The sequence below is a fragment of the Physeter macrocephalus genome, chromosome 3 (genome assembly GCF_002837175.3).
Source record: "Physeter macrocephalus isolate SW-GA chromosome 3, ASM283717v5, whole genome shotgun sequence".
In the NCBI taxonomy this organism is placed as follows: Eukaryota; Metazoa; Chordata; class Mammalia; order Artiodactyla; family Physeteridae; genus Physeter; species Physeter macrocephalus.
Genome location: NC_041216.1, coordinates 4,803,288 through 4,823,736, shown reverse-complemented (window position 1 = coordinate 4,823,736; position 20,449 = coordinate 4,803,288). Strand labels below are relative to the sequence as shown.

Sequence of the window (20,449 nt, the reverse complement as noted above, 5' to 3'; positions counted from 1 at the left end):
GAGGTCACAGGGAGACTTGCAGCCACTGCAAGGTCCTCAACCATTTCTCTGAAAGGAGTAGAGAACTGCATGAAACTTCTGACTGGAAACTTCCTCTGAGGGACTTCCCTGGTGGTCCAGTGGTTAAGACTTCACCTTCTGATGCAGGGGGTGCGGGTTCGATCCCTGGTTGGGGAGCTAAGATCCCATGTGCCTCAAAGCCAAAAGAACCAAAACATAAAAACCAAAAGCAATATTGTAACAAATTCGATAAAGACTTTAAAAACCGTCCACGTCAAAAAAATCTTTAAAAAAAAAAAAGGAACTTCCTCTGGTTGCTGTGGAAGGGCAGACGGAAGCCAACCTATTTGGAGGTCTTTGCAGTAAACCAAGTGTTACCGAGTCCAAGCTCACCCCACGACAGGCCAATAAATTGAGAGACCAGGAGTTGGGGCAAGAAATAGCGACTTTATTCAGAAAGCCAACAGACCAAGAAGATGGTGGACTAGCATCCCAAAGAACCATCTTCCCTGAGTTAGAATTCAGGCTTCTCTTCTGCTAAAAGGAAAGGGGGTGTGTCTGGTTGTTGCAAACTTCTTGGCTCAGGAATCCTTTGTTCTTACAGCTGTTCACAGGTGGTCTGGCCACAAACTTCCTGTAAACTTCCAACAAGACAAATGTTATTCTCTGTTCTGCAAGTTTTTATCTCTATGTGAATGGAGAAGTATTGTACCTTTAAAGGTCATAGCATTGAGAATGGGCTGTCATGTATATTTCAGGCTATAGACAACGTTCTTTTACAAAAAGTGCAGAGCCAGCATGTCTAAGCACAGGCAACAGAGCGTAAAGGGTAAAGTTAAAGGAATAGATCCAACATGCAGTCAGGTTTGTTCTTCTCGGTTACACAAGTAGAGGTCTTAGCGGAGGCAGTGAAGGTGGTGATTAGGTGGTCAGATTAGGAATGTATTTCTAAAATCCAGCCAGCTGAATTTGCTAATGGACTGGATGTAGGAAATGAAAGAAAGAGAGGAGTCCAGGATGATGCCAAGGTGTTTGTGATATTGTGATTTATAATAAATACATAGTTGGTATTTATTATAATAATGGTACCCATTCCTGGCACAGAGTTCCTAAAACCCTTGGCATTTCCTAAGTGCTGAGAGCAATGAAGGTGTCCTTTGTTATGTCAATGAGGTGACTTTTGGAAAACCCTTAGGTAGGAGGCAGGCTACCAACCACGTGACTTAAAGTGCTGGAACTTTCCATTCCAGTCCCCCCCCTCCCCCTTCACCTACAGGGAGGGAGAGGGGCTGGAGATTGAGTTCAGTCACCAATGGCCAGTGATTTAATCAATAATGCTTATGTAAAACCCAAAAGGATGGGGTCCAGAGAGCTTCCCAGTTAGCGAACACTTGCGGGTACTGGGAGAGTGGTGCTCAGAGATAGCATGAAAGCCCTTTCCCCATACCTTGCCCCGTGCATCTCTTCCATCTGGCTGTTCCTGAGTTATATCCCTTCACAGTAAACTGGTAACCTAGTAAGTAAACTGGTCTCCTGAGTTCTGTAAGCAGCCCTAGCAAATTATTCGAACACAAGGAGGAGGTTGTGGGAACTTCTGATTTAGAATTGATGGGTCAGAAGCACAGGTAACCACCTGGACTAGCGATTGACACCTGAAGTGGAGGCAGTCTTATGGGACTGAGCCCTTAACCTGTGGATCTGATGCTGTCTCCCAGCAGGTAGTGTCAGAAGTGGGTTGAACTGTAGGACACCCAGCTGGTATCAGAGAATTGCTTGGTGGTGTGGGGAAAAAAAACCCCTACACATTATAATTGGTGTCAGAATCAAAGTGTTTCGTCCTGAGCAGTGGAAGGAAGGACTTGTCAAGAGCTGAGGTGGTTAAGACTGCAGTTGAGGCAAGTTTGGGGGAGACCAGGAGTTCCACTTTGGACATGCTGAGTTTGAAATTTACAGAGTAACAACCTTGGGACTGAGTAGCCAGCTGAGCTCCGTAACACAGTACAATCCAATTGGGTATAAGATGGGGCTCAGGGACACAATGGAAGTGGGTGACACAGGGGGCTCTGTGGCACAAGGGCCTGACTCTAGAATCCTGTCACCTGACATTCCAAGATCCATTCCAAGCTCCTATGACAGCCTGATCTGTGAATGACAGACAGAGAAGTCTCCATGTGAAATAAAGAGTCAAACTGTGTGCCTGTGTGGGGCTGAGCCGAGAGTGTATTTGGAGCTAAGAGTAGAGCGGTCAGTGCAAATAGAGTAAATAGAGTCCTTGTGTATGGAGGTGTTGTTGTGGGTATGCATGAGTGCTTGTCTGTGCGTGCTTTTGTAAGCGTGTGAATGTGTGTGCATACGTCTATGAATACTGTATGTATGTGCTCACTCCTCTGTGTTTGTGTGTGTGTAGGCTTCTTTGATTCTGTGTGTGTGCATGCTCCTGGGAGTGTGTGTATGTGGGTGTCACAGTGCCTCTGGCAGCTGGGCACACACAGATGTGAGTGAAGAGATGATGCCAGCTCAGGACCTGACACACCGTAGATGCCAATAGTTGCAAAATACATGGAATAAACAAATAGCTGCCATCAGCCTTCGGAAAGGAGCACTTGGGTCACCTGGAGAGTTGGGGTAGAATTCCCCCTCAGCCACCCTGAGCCACATGGATCCCCTCCGAACCCTACACTGACCAGTCCAGGACATGGAGGTCCCCATGGCTTTCCTGGCCCATGCCCTCCTGCTCCCCTGGGCTGCTCTCAGGCTGGGCTGGGGAAACTGCAGACCCAGCTCATGGGAGGGAGGCTGGTTAACGCTCTATTTGCCATTAAACATAATCAGGAAGAAATCTATGTGGAGCCCGCTGCTCTGGCCGATAAGTGATTCCCTAGAACAACAGATAAAAGCCTGGCACTAAAGTGCAGCCAGAAATGATGTGTAATTGGGATGAAAGAATCCTTAAATCTGTGTGCCGCTTTTAACTTAGGAGGCTTCAATTACAATTAATAGTTCCCTTGAAGAGGGCAGGAGGGGCGATAGAGGAATTCTAAGGCCTGAGCTCAGCGCCCTGGGCTCTATTCCCAGATGTTTAGGCTGCTGGGGGTGGGATGTAAGGAGGGAGGAGAAAGCTGGGGGTGGGAGGAGAGGCTTTTCAGCATCTCAGGCCCCCTGCTGGGTTGCAGCCCTTACAAGTTCCAAATGCACCAGTTCCCAAACAAGTTCAGTCGAACTCCTGGACCTTTGCCCAGCCTCATGCCCTCCCTGGAATGTTGCTAATGGCAACAATTATCGTGCCCATTTTGCAGACAGGAAATGAAGGCGATACACCTGCCCTAAGGCTCTGGAGTGCAGCTAATCCATCTGCATCTCCAAAATGAGAAGGGGTCTGCAAGAGCATCCCTCCTTATGGTTCACTGGGGCCACGGACATTCAAATATGGGAAGGCGTTTGGAGGATATCACACGCGGCAACAGTGTGGAGTTAGCCTCAGAACCCCCGCCTCCTAACACCAGTGGCCATTCCTTCCTTTGCACCCCTGGCCAATAAGCCCAGAGCTCTCCGAGGAGAGCACGGTTCTCTGGCACCAGCCACACAGCCCCGTCCTTCCCAGCCTGCTCCCTGGGGTGAGAACTGAGGCCTGACCATGCCTACCTGAGGAAGGCTGGCAGTCCGCCCCCGTGCCTGGGTCTGCTTCCTCCATCTGTGCTTGTCCGGGTGTGGGCTGCCTGCCTTCACCCCAGCACACAGACGTGCCAGCTCTCCCTCTACCGGAGACTTCCAGCTTTCTGCTCCAGTGTCACGCCCGGGGTTCTCCCTCTGGGGTCCTGCCCTAAGGGCAAAACCGCTGGCAGCAGGCTGTGGACAGGTGGCAGCTAGGTGCAAATCAGAATCGTGAAGCTGGCTGGCTGTCCTCCAGGAATGAGGGTTTGGGCTCTCAGATGACACAAACAGTCAGACGGAGCCCTGTGGGCTGCCTGGCCATTCCTAGTGCTGGCTGAGCGGCTACCCCACAGACTCCTATGTTGGCGGGAAACCCAAAGCTCCCTCCCAGGAGTTCATGCGTGGCTGGGTGCCCAATCCCACGGTTCATGGCTTTGGAATATATTCTCCAGGCTGGCCTGCATCAGTCCCCCTCCATCTCTCCAGAGCAAGTGCGGCTGCCTGCTCCTGGCCCTTCAAAGCTGGGCAAATTCCACAAACGGCTTTTTTTCTAAGCCTGACAAATTGTGTAAGCGTGTGCGTGCACGCGTGGGTATGTGTGTGTGCACAAGCATGGTGCATACAGCTGTGTGCATGGGGGAGCTCGTGTACTCCTGTCTCTGCACAAGTGGGCACACAAGCACATACTTGTGTGCATATGTGTATATTGTGTGTGTGTGTGTGTGTGTGTGTGTGTGTGTGTGTTTTGTGCATGCATCGTTTTAAAAGAACGCAGCAGAATCCGCTCGGGGCCCTGTGTAGCTGAGCCTTATTTATAGCTCTCCTCTGTCTGGTTCGTTTCCTCTAACTTCCCTGCAGAATGATATGAATGAAAATGACACTATTGACTATCTCGGTAACCATAAAAGACCTTATAGAAATAAGATTTTTATAGTTTGTGGACTGGGAGAATCAAAAGACTACGAGTTATGGACTTGGAGGATAGGAGAGAATCAAGCTGAGGCAGTAGGAGAGGTCCCCACAGTGGATCGTCTGTGGGTTTTTTAAAACAAACTCATATAAATAAAGTGATTGTCTTGAAAGAGTTATGAGAGCCCTGAAGCTGGTGGGCAATATCTCTGTGGCCTCTGTAAAGGCGGGAGCGTGGGCATGCCATCTGCCTAGGAGGAAACTGTTGCTTTATCTGAGTTCCTGGCCCTGGCCTCCCAAGAGAGGAGAAGGAGGCTGCCCCAGGGCCGATGCTACCTTTTCTCTCCTGGAGAGTGGCAGTGTTTGGCAGCCCTGGGAGAAAAGCCCCGGGGCTGGCCGCCCACTAGCTAGTGTGGGTCTGTAAAACCCTACAGGGATTGAGCCCGCAGATTCTGGGTCAGCAGCCCCTCCAAGCTTGGATGGAAACCCCTCCCCAACGAAGGCTAAGCATCCAAGCCCTGCGCAGTGACTCCCCCAGACCCTTCCTGGGAAGCACATCATCACCACCAATGACAACCCTGCAGAGAGAGCCCCTGCATCTCCCAAGCAGGGCCTGAGGCTCATCCATTCTAGCAAAATCCAAATCCAGTTCCCCAAATCCTTACCAATGACCACTTTGCACGTGTGGCTTCAGGGATTAACAAGACTCCATCCTGCCCTCAAGGAGCTCCCTGTCTGGTTGGGAGTATGGAGAGGGGAAGTGTGGACAGGATGTGTGTACACGCCTGCACAGGTACACAGGTATGCACGTTCAGACAGAGAGCCACGTTGAAACTTGGTGATGAAACTACTGATTTTATTCATCCGAACAAACTTGGTGTCGGGCCCTGGGCACACAGAGCTAAATCAGACTCAGTCCCAGCCCTCGAGGAGAAGTTCATGCCCAGTGGGGAGAGGGACACAGACAATCATAGTACAGATGTTAAGGGCTGAATGTGCAAATTGCCCAGGGAGCATGGATTACCTTTGCCTAGGGGATCAGGGAAGGCTTCTCAGAAGCGGGGACATTTCTGCTGAGACTGGAAGGACAGGGAGATGTTCATTAAAGATGAGGAAGAAGGGGCATGCCTGGCAGGGAGGATGAGGATGGGGAATGCAACGGCCCAGAGGTTAAAAAAAAAAAAAAAATGTTTGGAAAACTGCAGGGTATCCAGAAGGATTGCCGGCTGGGGGCTTGGAGGTGGGGGGCAGGAGGGAGTCAGAAAGGAATACTGGGTGCAAATCTTGAACATTCACCATGGTTCATTTTCGTCAAGCAATGGGGCAGTCTGCAAGCACTTTAGGAAGGGGAAATTACAGTCAGATGAAAGCTCATGGTGGACATACAGAGATCAGGGAGGAAGGGTGACCAGCCCAGGGATTCAGGCCGTGGCAGTGGCATTGGAGAGGTTATATCGAAGGTAGAAAATCAAGAGAAGGTGGGAAGGGCTCCTCCCCAGCTTTGCATCTGCAGACTATTCCCAATCCAGCTAATGGATTTTCAGACAAAGAGCAGGATGGCACACTTAGCAGCTGAGCAGTCTGCAGGCCGGCTTCCCTGGTATTTCTCCTTCACTTTCTCCCCTCGTTCCAGCCTCCCCAGCCCCCTACTTGGTCGAAGCCCTCTGGAGCAACACTAGGTCTGCACCCTCTTCCACCATTAAAGGGATGGTTCTGAAAACCAGACAGAAGCCAATCCATCCGGTCGGGCGGCCCCTTGGAAATCACTGCCAGGACTGAGAGGCCATCCTGCCCCCTGTGTCCTCTCCCCAGGGACCTGGGGACCTGGGGTGAAGGTCAAGGAGTGCCTGCCGCACTTGTCAATGCCCTGACTCCTTGTCTGCAGGCATCGATTCCTCTCCTTCCTGACCTTTCAGGAGAGATGCCCTGAATTCCATGCCCCATCATTACAGAGCCCAGAGACTCTAGGAGACCAGCCCCCCTGGCTGCAGGCCCTCTGGGAGAACAGCCTGGCCTGACTGCCGCTGTCAGCCGGCCTGAGCGTGTCTGAATCGTGGTGAGTGGAGCGGGGCTGGATTCACACCACTCAGCCTTGAGGCGAGTTTATGGTTCTTGATTACACCCAGCAGGGAGGCCTTCTTAGTGATGAGAGAGAAAATATTCAACAACCTGTCTTTGCAATGTGCTGATCTCTTGGAGAGAAGGGAGAGCTGGAGGGAGTGGGGGAGGGGCTTGAGAGAAAGAGAGAGTGACTTACAATATGTGAGAGAGGAGAAGGGTTTTTTTTTTTAAATCCTGGGCTCCCCAAAACTGCCTCAACATTTCCTCTCTCTCTCTCTCTCTCTTTTTTTTTTTCCTATGTTTGGCTGCGTTGGGTCTTTGTTGCTGCGCGCGGGCTTTCTCTAGTTGTGGCGAGTGGGGGCCTCTCTTCGTTGCGGTACGTGGGCTTCTCATTGTGGTGGCTTGTCGTGTTGCAGAGCAGGGGCTCTAGGCGCGCGGGCTCAGTAGTTGTGGCTCGCGGGCTCTAGAGCGCAGGCTCAGTAGTTGTGGCGCACGGACTTCGTTGCTCCGCAGCATGTGGGATCTTCCCGGACCAGGGCTTGAACCCGTGTCCCCTGAAATGGCAGGCGGATTCTCAACCACTGTGCCACCAGGGAAGTCCCTCATCATTTATTTTTGCCTGGGGGTAACTTTGAAGCCAAATGATCCCATCCCTATGGGCCCCCGCAAGCCCATGGAAAGCTTAGAAGGATGTGGACCTGAGCATCTGCTCAGAGCTGGGGGAGCAGTGCTGAGTGGTGCTGCCTCTTCCGAAGCCCCCTTCCCTCCTTCACAGCCCTTCTCACATTCTGCTTTGTATTCAAACTGCATCTGCTTGTGCTTGGCACCCAAACACAGTGCCTGCCCCGTAGTCGTGGTAATAAATGAACAAACAGGACTTCCCTGGTGGCGCAGTGGTTAAGAATCCGCCTGACAATGCAGGGGACACAGGTTCGAGCCCTGGTCCAGGAAGATACCACATGCCGCGGGGCAACTAAGTCCATGCGCCACAACTACTGAGCCTGCGCTCTAGAGCCTGCGAGCCACAACTACAGAAGCCCGGACGCCCTAGAGCCCGTGCTCCGCAACAAGCGAGGTCACCGCAACGAGAACCCCTGCACTGCAAGGAAGAGTAGCCCCCGCTCGCCGCAACTAGAGAAAGCCGCGCACAGCAATAAAGACCCAACACGGCCTAAAATAAATGAACAAACGGAAGATGGGTATGCATAGTTCTCGCACCCCATGAGGAGACCCCTTGTGCCTCCCACAGCCCCAGTCCAACAACATGTACAAAGTCAGCACCGATTTTGTATTTTGGATAAATGAATGAGTGAATGATAGATTCCACACCATACAGGGCTCAGCACTCTAGCTAGACTGCCCTTTACTCTGCACGCTATTTCTGAAGCTCATTCTGTTTTTTTAATTGAACATCCCATGCCCCCCAAGAAAACAGGATGCCAGGGAAGAGAGGAGGCTTTTTGGAGACTACTTTTTTAGTTGCTTCTTAAGAATTCATGAGAAGTAGCGTTTTAAATTATTGGATCTGAAAGCACCTCCCAGTGGATCGATATGGGGGATGGGAGGCAAGGGTCCCTCCATTTCTGCAAGAACCCAAGGTCTTCCTTCCCAAGCCATCAGAATGGAGTCTGGGGGCTGATCATGTTCCCTTTCCTCCTCTCCGTCATGTCCTCTCTCCACCCTCCTCAAGTCCCCAAGGGCTCTCCTATGGCTCATTTAAGACCCCTGCCACTTCCCTTTCTGCTTCAGCCTCCTTACTTGAGGGATGGAGAGGGGTTACTCAGAAGAAAAAGAAGGCACCCTTGCCTTTTCATACACAGCAGATTCCAACCTTCAGCAAGTGTCCTGGGATATTGAAGAGAAGGGGGAGCCCGGAGCCCAGTGGGGAAGGGGTGGGTGGATGCCAGACCCACCACCACCAGCAGAAGAGGTGAGGATCTCACCCAGGACCAGCCCCCCAAGGGAACTTTGCAAGATCTCTCAAGCTTGCAAGTTCGGTGTCTGCGGGAGTTAGGCATTGGGCATCTGGTCGACCCTGAGGCAAGCCAGTCACAGGCTGGGCTCTCCAGGCTGCCAGGGGTCCCAGAAGGGCCTCTGCCTGCCCAGCCTTCCTCTTCCAGGGCTGAACCCCGCGGCTGCTGAAAACGCGTGTCAGCCAGTTTCCCTTGCCTCTGGCTCTGTAAAGCATGGTACCCACCGAAAGAGGAGGGGGGGCGGAGCCGCAGGGACGAGGCCCGAGCTCGGAAACTTTACACTGAAAGTTAATCCACTGAAGCATAGCCCAAAATAAGCGCACTGCCTAATGTGCCGGGAACTGCCGGTCGCAAGGCCAGACTGCTAGCGGATGTCTGTGCTTCTCCGCCCGGAGACTGCATTTAGCGCCAGCGAGGGAGTCTGGGCTGGAGCGCTGCTTTCACACCGACTCAGAGCCGTGAGTTTATGGATCTTGATTGCACCCAGCAGGGAATCCTTTTTAGTGATGAGAGAAAAAATATTCAACAACCTGTCTTTGCATTGGGTGTGTTGGACACACTTCCCTGCTTCGGATTCAGACATATGCAAGTTGTGGGAGTGAAACTGCTGTCAGCAGGCCAGAAACACTCCTCTCCTCCCCGAGTCCCCGTGGAAGGGGGCGGGGAGCCCAGAGAGGCCGCGGAAGGCCCCAGCTCCTCAGGGAGAGGAGAGGCAGCCCCCGCCAGCGAGGCCCTCACCCCGGTCCCATCCCCAGCCGCATCCCCGTCCGCCTCCTCACCGGTCCCCAGGCCGCCCGCCTCCCTCCCCGGCCCGCGGCAAGCGCGCCTGGGCAGTCCTCCGGGGAGCCGGCGCCCGCGTGGGGCCCGCTGACAGCGAGCCCAGTAGAATATTGTATTAGTTGGTTGTGAGCTGTGTTCTCGTCAGGGTATCTGAGTTTCACAGAACAGACGGGGTGAGAGTTTTTGTGCTATATCCAGATTGGCTTAAAATAATGTCGTTTTTGTAGCTTATTAAACCACAGAAACTACACCAAAGTCATCTACGCTGCTGCCAGCAAACTCTCTGAGTTGGGGTTCGGGTAAGAGCTGAGCTCAGCCCGGGGCTCAGGACCCCAGACCCCAGGGCAAGCAGGGGAAGAGGGGGAGGAGAAGGCAGGCAGCCATCCTCTCCAGATGCCTCCCTGGGGAACCAGGCTGAGGGGTCTGCAGCCACACTGGGTCCCTCCCTGACTCCAGATCCACTTCTGGGATGTCTGGGAGAGCTCAGGGATGGGGCCCTCTAGGCTTAGGGGCCACTCCGGCCTGAGGCTCTGCCCTGAGGCTGGGAGAAGGTGGACACTGCCTGCAGCCAGAGGAAGGCTGAGAAATGGCTTGTCCAGATCCTATCTGGGGAGGCTGTGTCTAGGCAGGGGCGATAGGCATCTGAGTTTCGGCTTCTGTCTGGGTTTGGCACCTCCTTCCAGGACTGGGGAATTGGGAAAGGAAGGGGCCTGACAGAGGAAGGGCTCTTCAGCGCCCCATCCTGGCCAGAAAGTCCTCTTCCTTCTTATCTGGCAGAAGGTCCTGCTCCCAGTCCCAAAAGAACGGGGGTGTCTCCCACGTGTGGGGAAAGTGGAGACAAGGGGGAAAGGGTGCCTATGAGACCTGAGCGAGAAAAAATGCCCAAGCTGCCCCTGTTCTACGTCATCCTGCCTAGATCTGAATAACCGTAACTAGAGCTGCCATGTGGTGACGAATCTCTGTCATCTTCAAAACTAGACCTATGAGGCCCTTGCCGTAATGACCTCTATTTCTCTATTAGTCAGATGAGGAAACTAAGGCTCAGAGACGTGGAGTGATTTGCCCAGGAACACACAGCTAGAATGGTGACGTTGGAATCTGAACCCAAAATGACCATCGAATGAGAGTTCTAACCATTGTACCACAGGGCCTCGCTGGGATTTGAGATTTAAGAATGATGTACAGCTCCATTTCTCTTACAATCCCCCATGTGAGCTTTTTAGAATTGGAGACACCTAAAGAAAGTGAAAAATATTTGAGGGGAAATCAATAACCCTCCCCCATTTCCCGAAGTGTCCATTGGCCATGCCTCTGACCTCCTGCCTTCCCAACCTATGGGGTCCATCAGGAGAGAATCCAGGGCCAATCCAAATCTCTCCAGGGCCACGCAATGCCCTGGCCATTTCTCATGGGCATCTTGTCTCAGCCACCAGGGCCGCGGGCTTCCCTGCCCCGCTGAGGGACCCATGGGTATGGCAGAAGCTACTCTCCTCCTGTAATCTGCATCCACCCAGGTGCCCAGAAACCAAGGAGCCATCTTCAACAACTCCCTCACACCCCTCCACATCCAGTCCACCCTCAAATATTGAGGCTTCTACCTCCTCAATTGCATCCCCTCCCCTCTCCCCATCACCCTACCCCAGACCGGGCCTTATCACCCTTTCACCTGGACTGTTGCGTCACTCAGCTCACTGGCCTCCCTGCCTCCAGTCTCTCTAATCCATGCTGGAGCCAGAGTGAGCCTTCTACAGTGACCCTGCCACTCTCCTGTGTAAAACCTTCTCGGGGGCTTCCACCAACAATGCTGTAGGAGGGAGGTCTCCCACCTGCCTGGCTTGCAAAGACCCTTCACAAGCCACCCCTGTGTACCCCATACACCAACCACTCAAAGTGAATGGCCCTCCCAAACCCAAGCTCTTTTGACACCTCCCTGCTTTGGCTCGGTTAGGCCACCTGCCTGATACTCAAGGTTTTTATGATCAACTTCATATTCCACCCCCCCCAAGAAAAAGTCCTGCTGAGAATAAAGAGCATGACACAGAGATAGAGCACCAAAGCAGTGGTCCAGAGCCCCATGCATAAGGCAGAGTCCTGGGCCACACCTGCAAGTCTGACAGGCAGTGTCTCTCGGTAGTTAAGATTTGGGCCTGGGCTCAATTTCTGGCTCTAGTATTTGGGGATATCATTTAAAAATATATATATCTCTGTGCCTCAGTTTCCCCATCTGTAAAATGAGGTTATCATAGTACCTAGTATAGTACATGGTTTCAAAGATTAAAATGTTTTATATATAATATATATATAAATAAAGGGCTTGGAACAGGCTTGGCATATAGTGTTATATAAATGTTAGCTGTTATTATTATTATTATCATTATTATCATTGTTACTATTACCACCCTCATTATCTCACATGGACCATCCAAGCCCCACTTCCTTTGACTTTGACCCCTTCAATCTCTGATGACCCCAACAAATTCTCCCTCCCTCCTCTCCTCTTCCTTTCTCTCCCCCTCCCCCTTCTTCTCCTTCCTCTTCTTCCTCCTCCTCCTCCTCCTCCTCCCCGTCCTTCTTTTTCCTCTTCTTCTTCTCCATCTCCTTCTCTCTCTTCCTCTTCTTCCCTTTCTCCCATATCCACACACACATATATGCCCGGCTTCATATATTCAGAGGCACGTGGGCACACACAGCCACCTACACACACATACACACATGCATACAAGTGCCCACATGCTCACACACCAGCCTCCTCATCCTCAGAACCCTTCTTGCACCCTGAGGTCCTCTGCAGCCGCAGTGTCAGAGCCTGGTCTCTGCCTCTCTACCCCTGTACCACATCCGAATCCAAAGTCAGGAGCTCCCCACTGTATCCCCAGCCAGGACCTGGCCCCCTACACACTCAGTGACTGGAGTGCTGGCGCCTGGTAGAAAGGGGAATAAAGCTGATGCGATGTAACCAGCAGGCATGTGGGCAAACGGGGATGGTCCCTGGGAGGATGGGAGTTCCTTCCAAAATGATCGCAACTCAGCAGTGAGGTCTCCTTTTCAGCTCCTGCTCCAGCCGATCCCAGCCAGCCCTCCACACCAGCCCGGGGGGCAGGAGTTCCCACCAGAATTAAAAATGTTTGTTTCGCAGGTAGTTTGTTGCAGTCTGCTCTGCAAAGTGCCGAGGGCCCTCCAGATCTTCATTCATGAGTGGCAGGCAGGACTTCCCTCATGACCTCACAGAAGCTTCTAGACAGGGCCCTTTCACACCAGGAACCTTTTGTAACACCCAGCTCAGGCTCCCTGGATTCACTGCATCTCAGTACCTGCTATGATAGTCCACAGCCACAGCTCTGTCAGTGGCCCCTATCTCTGTCCCTCCTTCTCTTGCCTCTTCAGGCCTAAGAGTAGCCACAGCTTCCTCTCCTTATTGCTAATGTCCAGATGCTTCACCATCCTTTGCTGTTTTTCTTAAGCCTGCCTCAGGAACTCAAGGAAGGGTTGTGGCAGGAGCAGCGAGTCCCTCTTTGTCCCCACAGCATGCACCCACCCCAGGACAGAGGGGCCTTGGTAGTCTCCAGCCTGGTTATCTGATATGGGGGCTGATGGGGTTTCTAGTGGAAAACAATATGGTAATTTCAGAATGTTCCTGATTAGATGAAAATCATATTGCGTCGAAGTTACTTCCTTAATTTATTCAGAAAATAACAAGAGAGAATTCTCTCCTAAGATCCTTAATTAAACCAGAGCTTCCACCACGCAGGCATTAGCAGGCACTGAGCGCCAGGTGGGGGGGACAAAGGCCGCTCCTGGCCTAATCTTGCAGGGGCTGCCCTTGAGCTGCAGGTCTGGGCAGGTCTCCACCCAGACACGCTGCCGGCTCTGCCTGGAGGGTGTGCTGGCAGCAAGAGGGCACGGGATGAGGCTCCTTCCGCTGCAGGGACCAAGGGGGCAGTCATCGTAGAATCATTCCAGTCCTTTCCTGTCTCTTCCAGCATCATCCTGCGAGTTCCCAGTGACCCAAAGCCACTGAGACTCAGCGAGTAGGGGTGGCAGAGCTGGGCTCCCAGGGCATTTTGAAGACACAGAGCGGCAGGGTGAGCATGGAAGACGCTGGGAGGTCCGGTTAGGATCTGCACCGGGATCAACTTGGGCAAGTTGGCAGACACCCCAAAAGGTTTTACTGGGGATTGTTTGATTTGAGAGGGAGAGGCAGGTATAAGAGAAACAGAAAGGGATGGTGAAGCATCTGGACATTAGTAATAGGGAGAGGAAGCTGTGGCTACTCTTAGGCCTGGCTCTCAGCAGGGCTCCTCGGTCAGGGCCAGGGCTGGGGAGGGCTCCCCCAGGCCAAGGGCAAAGGGGAGGTGCCCAGGAAGGCCTACAGAGCAGGTCAAAACCTGTCCGGGAGCTTCTCTGGCAGTTGGGTTGGGAAAGAGGAGAGATCAGGCTCTTCATCCCAAGCCCCCACTCCCATTCCCACCCCAGGCAGCCTCACAAGGACAAGAGGAAGGGGGGTCATAGGGTCCTGGTGGGCACCAGGGGGCAAAAGAATGGAGGCCCAGGGATCCGGCGTCTGAGAAAAGGCTGAAGACCACCCACGCAAGGTGGGGGCCAGAGGCTGCTGGGAATTTACAAAATTTGCCCGCAAAGCTGACAAAGCTCCCTCAAGGCTAGAGCTGAGGGTGTCCAGACCACAGGGAGAGAGACGGGTGAATCCCTGGGCTGAAGCACCCGCCAAGGAACCTCACTACCACTGTCCACGGTCACGGTCTCCCCCAGGGCGCTCTCCAATCTGGAACAGCAGGGTGGGAGCCAAGGCCGGGGGAGGACTCAGGCCCCTTTCTGAGGCCCGTTCCAAGGCTGTACAACCATGTACTGAGAGACCCAAGTCCACCCTTAAGAAAAGGGTGTGGGGACTTCCCTGGTGGCGCAGTGGTTAAGAATCCGCCTGCCAATGCAGGGGACACAAGTTCGAGTCCTGGTCTGGGAAGATCCCACATGCCACGGGGCAACTAAGCCCACGAGCCACAATTACTGAGCCCACATGCCACAACTAGTGAAACCCGTGCGCCTAGAGTCCATGCTCCGCAACAAGAGAAGCCACCACAATGAGAAGCCCTCGCACCGCAACGAAGAGTAGCCCCCGCTCGCCGCAACTAGAGGAAGCCCACACGTGGCAACGAAGACCCAACGCAGCCAAAAATAAATATAATTAATTTTTTTAAAAGATAACATTCTTTAAAAAAAAGAGGATGATTTTTGTAGAAGTGCCTGGTGATCAGGTCAGAATCTCTTTCTGTTGGTCTGTTTGTCCCTATTACTTTTCTCAGACTCTGACTTTAACTCTTGTCTCTCTCCCACTCTCTCTTTTTCTCTCTCTCCCTCTCTCTCTTCCCTTCTCTTCTCCTCACCCCCTCCCCGGCCCTCCCTCCATCCTTCCCTCCCTCCCTCCATCCATCCCTCTATCTTTCCTGTGTCCACTTCTGGCCCTGCTTCAGGCCTTCAAGAAGCCAAGAGCCTCACCCAGAACCCAGTGGGGACAACCTCCACCCCACCCCCAGGTTCCACGTGGTCCTGCATTCCCCAGAGCCAAAGCCAGAAAGGGAGGGAGTGGGAGATGCAGGAAGAAATCCGAGCGTCTCCACAACGCTCCTGACGCTGCCCCAGAATCAGAGGACACAACCAGGCAATGTCACCCATCCAAAGCCAGGATGCAGGAGGAAATGAGGGGATGGAAGAGAATAATGCGGAGGAGGAGGGTGGCTGTCATGTGGCAGAGAAAAGTGTGTGCGAGGGCGCAGTGGGGAGTGAACTGGAGGAGACAGGCCTAGAGAGGGTGGAACCCCAGGACAGAGTGGGAGCCAGCCTGAGGGTCTTGCTGAGCCCCAGATGTGCTTTGGAAGCACTGTTATTCTCCTTGCCTCTGGGCCCCAGAGCTCAGGAGAGGGCCAGGCACATGGAAAGCTCAGGGAACAGTTACTGAACTGAATAAATAACTCAGACAACAACATACACTAAGATGCAGCCATGTCCCTCGAAAGCACGTAGAGGAAAGAGTCTCTGGACTGCTGCTCTGATACACGAGGCCTGGGAAGGCAGTCACCGGGGGGTGCTCTGGAGAGTGGGGTTGTAGCCCTTGGCGCCGCGGCAAATGCTAGGTTTGAGACTGAGCCCACAGACACGGAGCATGGCCAGCAGAGGCCAGTGGCTCACAGGTGGGTCGTTCATTCGTTATGCAAAAGTGTCTCGGGTGGCTGTTTGTGTGACACTCCTGGGTGAGGCCCGCTTGCCTCCCTGCAGGTGTGGGTGTGGGATGTGCACAGAGGCGGTGGACACAGGGTGGGCAGATCGTCAGGGGTCGGGGCAGGATGAGCAGGAGTGAGCCGGAGCGAGCTCACAGGCCCAGGTGGGAGCCGCCGAGGGACAGAACAGAGGCGGGACGGTGGGGCGGGAGAGTCCAAGGGCAGCGCCCAGCCAGAAGGCTCAGACCCAGTTCCCTCTGCCTCTGTGCTCACTTTCTGCTCTAGTCACTCAGGGGTTGGGAGAAAGGGGCATTTTCCCCCAGAGACCTTGCCCACAGGTTTCCAGGAACCCCACAGCTCCCCGGGGGACCACACCCCGCCCCCAGCCACCAGTCAACCAATTGACATTGACAGCCTGTCTTACCACGGTGTGAATCTCTGGGCTCCATCTGAAGTTACCAAGAGGTGTTTTAATATGTTCGTTATGGTGAACACTTCCCATGGTCTCTTCCAGGCTCTTCTGGCTTTGGTTTTCAAATCAGCTCCTGCTAGCACACTGCCTGGCACACAGTGGGTGCTCCTGCTGGACCTCTTCCTGGTCCTCACCCCCATCCCAAGCTGGGACGGGTCTCTAAGCTCCCTGGGTCCCTGGAGAGTATCAACTTCCCTTCTTCCTGGACCACTGGTCTAGCTCTCAATGTCAGTTGTGAACGGCTTTCTCCAGCCCCAGCCCTCCCTCCCTGCCCCTCCCCCAAACACCCCAGCCCCCAGGGAGCTGGAGGGGGCTGGAGTCCCCTTAGACACCTATAGGCTGTTCCCAGAAGAGGTGGCCCGAGCCCTGGCTGAGACCCAGCCAAGCACGTAGGGACACCCCTGGCACTGCTGGCTGAAGCTTGTTGTCTAAACTGGCCTGGAGGTGCCTGGGAGCAGCAGGGAGGGTGGCCTGACAGGGATCAGAGAGCCGGCACACCCTGGGTGAGGTCATGCATGCCTCACGCCTCTGGTATTCTGGCTGATCGCTATGGCCTCCCCCAGCCCACAGGTAACTCCGTGAAGATGCAGGCAGAAGAGGTGCTGATACCGCAGATCAGGCCCAAGGCAAGACGGGGCTGCTGCGGGCCTGGCCTGTCTGCCTACAGCTCCCCCTCACCCCACCACAGGGACAGACAGGGCTGGCTGCCCCCTGGGAAGGAGGTCTGCTCCCCGCTGGGTGTCCTGCAAAGGACCCTCCTCCCCTCCTCCCCCAGGAAGCCAGGCCAGGAGAAGAGAAACTGGGGGAGGGTTCCCAGAGGGTTTTCCCCTTGGGAACACCCTTAGTCATCTCCCACCCACCCCCACTCTGGGGTAATGATTCCAGCCACCATTATCAGTAGGGGAACCGTACGATTTATCAGGCAACTTTTGAGAATGAAATGATGAGAACGATATACCAAGGCTGTCCCAGGCAAACCAGATAGACGGCTGCCCTAATTGTGTGCCCCAACTGTGTGCCCATGAGCATCTTGGTGAGCTCAGGCTCCGAGAAAACCTGATTCTTCAGCCAGGGGTTCTCGGGGACTAGGGAAGTGTCCAGCCCTGGATTCTTCTCCTTCACAGATTGGTGGGGGGCGGGGGGGGGGGCGGGAATTAGGAAGGGGGCACATATGCCAGCACCTCTCAGGAGACTTGATTATCTTTCCCGTTCTCTTTACAACCCTCATCCCTGGACTGGTCCCCGAGTCGGGGAAATCCAGGCCCTAAGAGGAGGACAGGCCACACTTTTTGTGGGAACGTGACCTTCCTGGGGGATTGAGACAGCCTCCCCGCTTCCTTCCACCTTCCGACACCCAACACACGTCCCTCCACTTCCTCTCCTTCTGTCTTCCTCCCTCACACACTGCAGCTAAGCCAGGGGTCCTCACAGTGTGGTCCCCAGATCTGCAGTATCAGCCTCACCTGGGAACTCCTTAGGAAAGCAGCTTCTCAGGCCCCACCCCGTATCTACTGATTCAGAAACTCTCAGATCTGAAGCCATTGAGAGCCCCACTCCACTCCTCAGACTTTAATGGGTGTACAGGTCACCTGGGGATCTTATTAAAATACGGACTAGGGGAGGGGGGAATGCGGATTATGATTCGGGGGGTCTGGGAGGGGCCTGATACTCCTCATTTCTTAGAAGCTCCCAGGTAAGGCCGATGGTGCTAGTTGACGCTTGGAGTCGCAAGGCTCTGGACACCCTGTTTCTCAACCCTGGCTGCCCTTTGAATCACCCGGGGAGCCTTTAAAAATACCGATATCTGGGCCCTGGCTCCAGAGGGTAATTGATGTAATTGATCTGGCTCCAGAGGGTAATTGATGTAATTGATCCGAGGTGAAGACTAAGGCATAGGTAGGTAGGTTTTTAAATCTCCCTGGTGATTCTAACACACATGCAAAGTTCTCAGCCGATGGTGGTAAGAAACGCTTGATTACATATACACCCCGGGTCCCCACCCCCCCGGCATCCCCCTTCTCTCTTTGGTCCTCCTTATCTCTTTCCACATCTGCTCGTCCCATCTGCGGACATTTGACACACATCAGCACAAGTACAGGACATGAAGAGGTACAGGGCAGGCAGAGACTCAGAAGCACACAGAGGCAGGCAGGCAGGCAGACAGGCAGGAGGCTGCAGCCGTGAGTGTACACACCCAGACAAACCAGACGTGGACGAGCCATTAGTCCATGTGCTGCAAACACCCCAGGCGTGTAGCTAGATGGACACAGGAGCAAAGCCAAGATCTGTGAGAGCGCACACCAGCCACAAAGGAGTCAAAGGCCTCCTGGATCTGAATCCCGTGATGTGATTCTTGGTCCTGACGCCCCAGACGTCAGGCTCGAGTCTGTCCCTGACAATATCAGCAAAGAGGACGGCTGGGCTTAGGCCCCTCCTCTTGCTCAGCACCACTGAGGTGCTCTGGGCAGGATGCAGGACTCCTTGGGAGCCATTCAGACGGGTGGAGCCAACTCAGCCTCGGGATCTCTGAGGGGCCTCGGGAGGCCAGGCGCCCAGACCAGCTGTGAAGGGGCACCGCCCCAGGGGGCTGACCCTTTCCAGGGGGATGTGGGTGTCCTCGAACCCTCAGCCCACCACAGATTGGCTGCACTGGGGCCTCCTTCAGGTTGACAATCCCGCACCCCACCCCCGTACCCCGCGTGCAGACAGGCCTGATTGATGACTCGGGGGTTGCGGCTGCCGCGGGCCTATTTTATGATGTCATTAGGCAGCTTCGGCAGCGGGAAGGAATCCCTCCTGACATCATAAAGGACTTGATATTTCGCTAATGTTATCTTGGTGGCGTGTCGCCCTGACATTTTCGCTTTGCGGCACTCCCCCCAGGACCATGAGTCGTCTAACTACAGCCTGCAAAAAATGCAAAACAGACAAATGCATCCTCAGGGGACAGCGGAAGAAAGCTAACAGACCAGCCTCCGGCTCCCCACCCACGGAGGTGGTGGAGGTGAGAAGCATGATGTGTTTGTCAAAGGGACCCAGGGCTGACCCCCCACGGCACTCTCTCCCACCCTGGGCTGCCTCTGGTGCTTAGCTTCTAGGACCAGCTCTGCCAGCCAGAGGCTATGTGACCTGGGCCTCAGTTACCCCATCCATGGCACAGGGGGCTTGGCCCGGACAATTTCAAAGACTGTTGAGGGCCTTGAAGGTGCAGGGGAGGGTGACAATGCCACAGAGGTAAAAAGGAGGGACCCCCTCCTAGGCTCGGAACTGAAACTCTAGACGACTGGGGAACGCTGGGTGGTACGGTTTACTTTCCTCGTGGCCAGAAATGGTTTTGGGGTCCAGACTCCAAATAGGAAAAGGTTTTCCAAGCCTGAAGCCCAGTGTCTTCGAAAGACCAAAATCAGTGGCTGGTTGCGAGGCAACACCGAGGTGGTGCTGGTGCAAATTCCTGGCAGGGGGCTGGCAAGAAGAAGCCGCCAGAAAGTGACCGTTCTCTCCTTCACAGCCTAGCTTGGCTGGCTCGGGGCTCGGTGAAGGAGAAAGCTCCGACCGTCATGGGTACCTCCTAGATCCACCTCCAAGAGACTGATTTTAAATCAATCAGAATCCTCTCTCACCCAAGCAGCAATCACTCACCCCACCCGGACCCCAGAACCCCTGGCAGATGGGCCTCCAGCTCACCACCTCCAGAAACGGGGAACTCAGTCCTGCCCACCCACCCCCGGGGAAGCCTGGCCATCCGCGTGGCTTCCTCCAGGGGTTCCAAACTCCGCCTCCTGGGCGGGGCGGGATAGTCAGGCTGCCTCCAGCCCAGGACAGCCTTGCAAAGATAGGCACAAACGCTTCCCCCGGCCCCGCCCTCCAAGTGTGCAGGGGGAGAAGCCAGGGCGGTGCTCCGTTTTCAGAGGGCGGAATATTTGTCTTCCAAGAGCGTAACTGGCCATTTGAACCTGGGGTCCATGGTTAGAACTACAGAATGAGTTTCCTTTGTAACCCTATGTATCTTATTTTATGCATTTAAAAACACTATTTGAGATGGGTCCATAGGCTTCTTTTAGCCTTGAATGTGGCAGGTTTGGGGAGGTCATTCTGGCCTAGGCATATCTCTCAGCTCTGGAGAACCTCTCCTCCCCACCTTTGAAGGAACTACTTTATTTTTTTTTTAATTTTTAATTTTTTACACAATTTTAAAGGTCACTTTCCATTTACAGTTATTACAAAATATTGGTCATATTCCCCACGTTGTACCACACATACTTGAGCCCATCTTACACCCAATCGCTTCTACCTCCCACTCCCCAGCCCCATATCCCCCGTCCCCCCCACACACACACTGGTAACCACTAGTTCACTCTCTATATCTGTGAGTC

At 53.9% G+C, this 20,449-nt stretch overlaps 2 long non-coding RNA genes across 2 annotated transcripts in view; one reads left to right on the top strand and one right to left on the bottom strand.

Annotated features, from left to right (window-relative positions):
• Positions 1 to 439: 439 nt before the first annotated feature.
• The window catches only part of LOC114485170 (uncharacterized), a 39,893-nt gene continuing 19,883 nt past the window's right edge, over positions 440 to 20,449 (bottom strand). The window contains exon 3 of the long non-coding RNA XR_003678644.2: positions 440 to 641. This is a non-coding gene — a long non-coding RNA (uncharacterized lncRNA). The remainder of the gene's footprint in view (positions 642 to 20,449) is intronic.
• LOC114485171 (uncharacterized) lies at positions 9,000 to 19,262 on the top strand. The gene is made up of 3 exons (XR_003678645.2): positions 9,000 to 9,052; positions 14,861 to 15,577; positions 18,960 to 19,262. It is a non-coding gene; the product is annotated as an uncharacterized lncRNA (long non-coding RNA).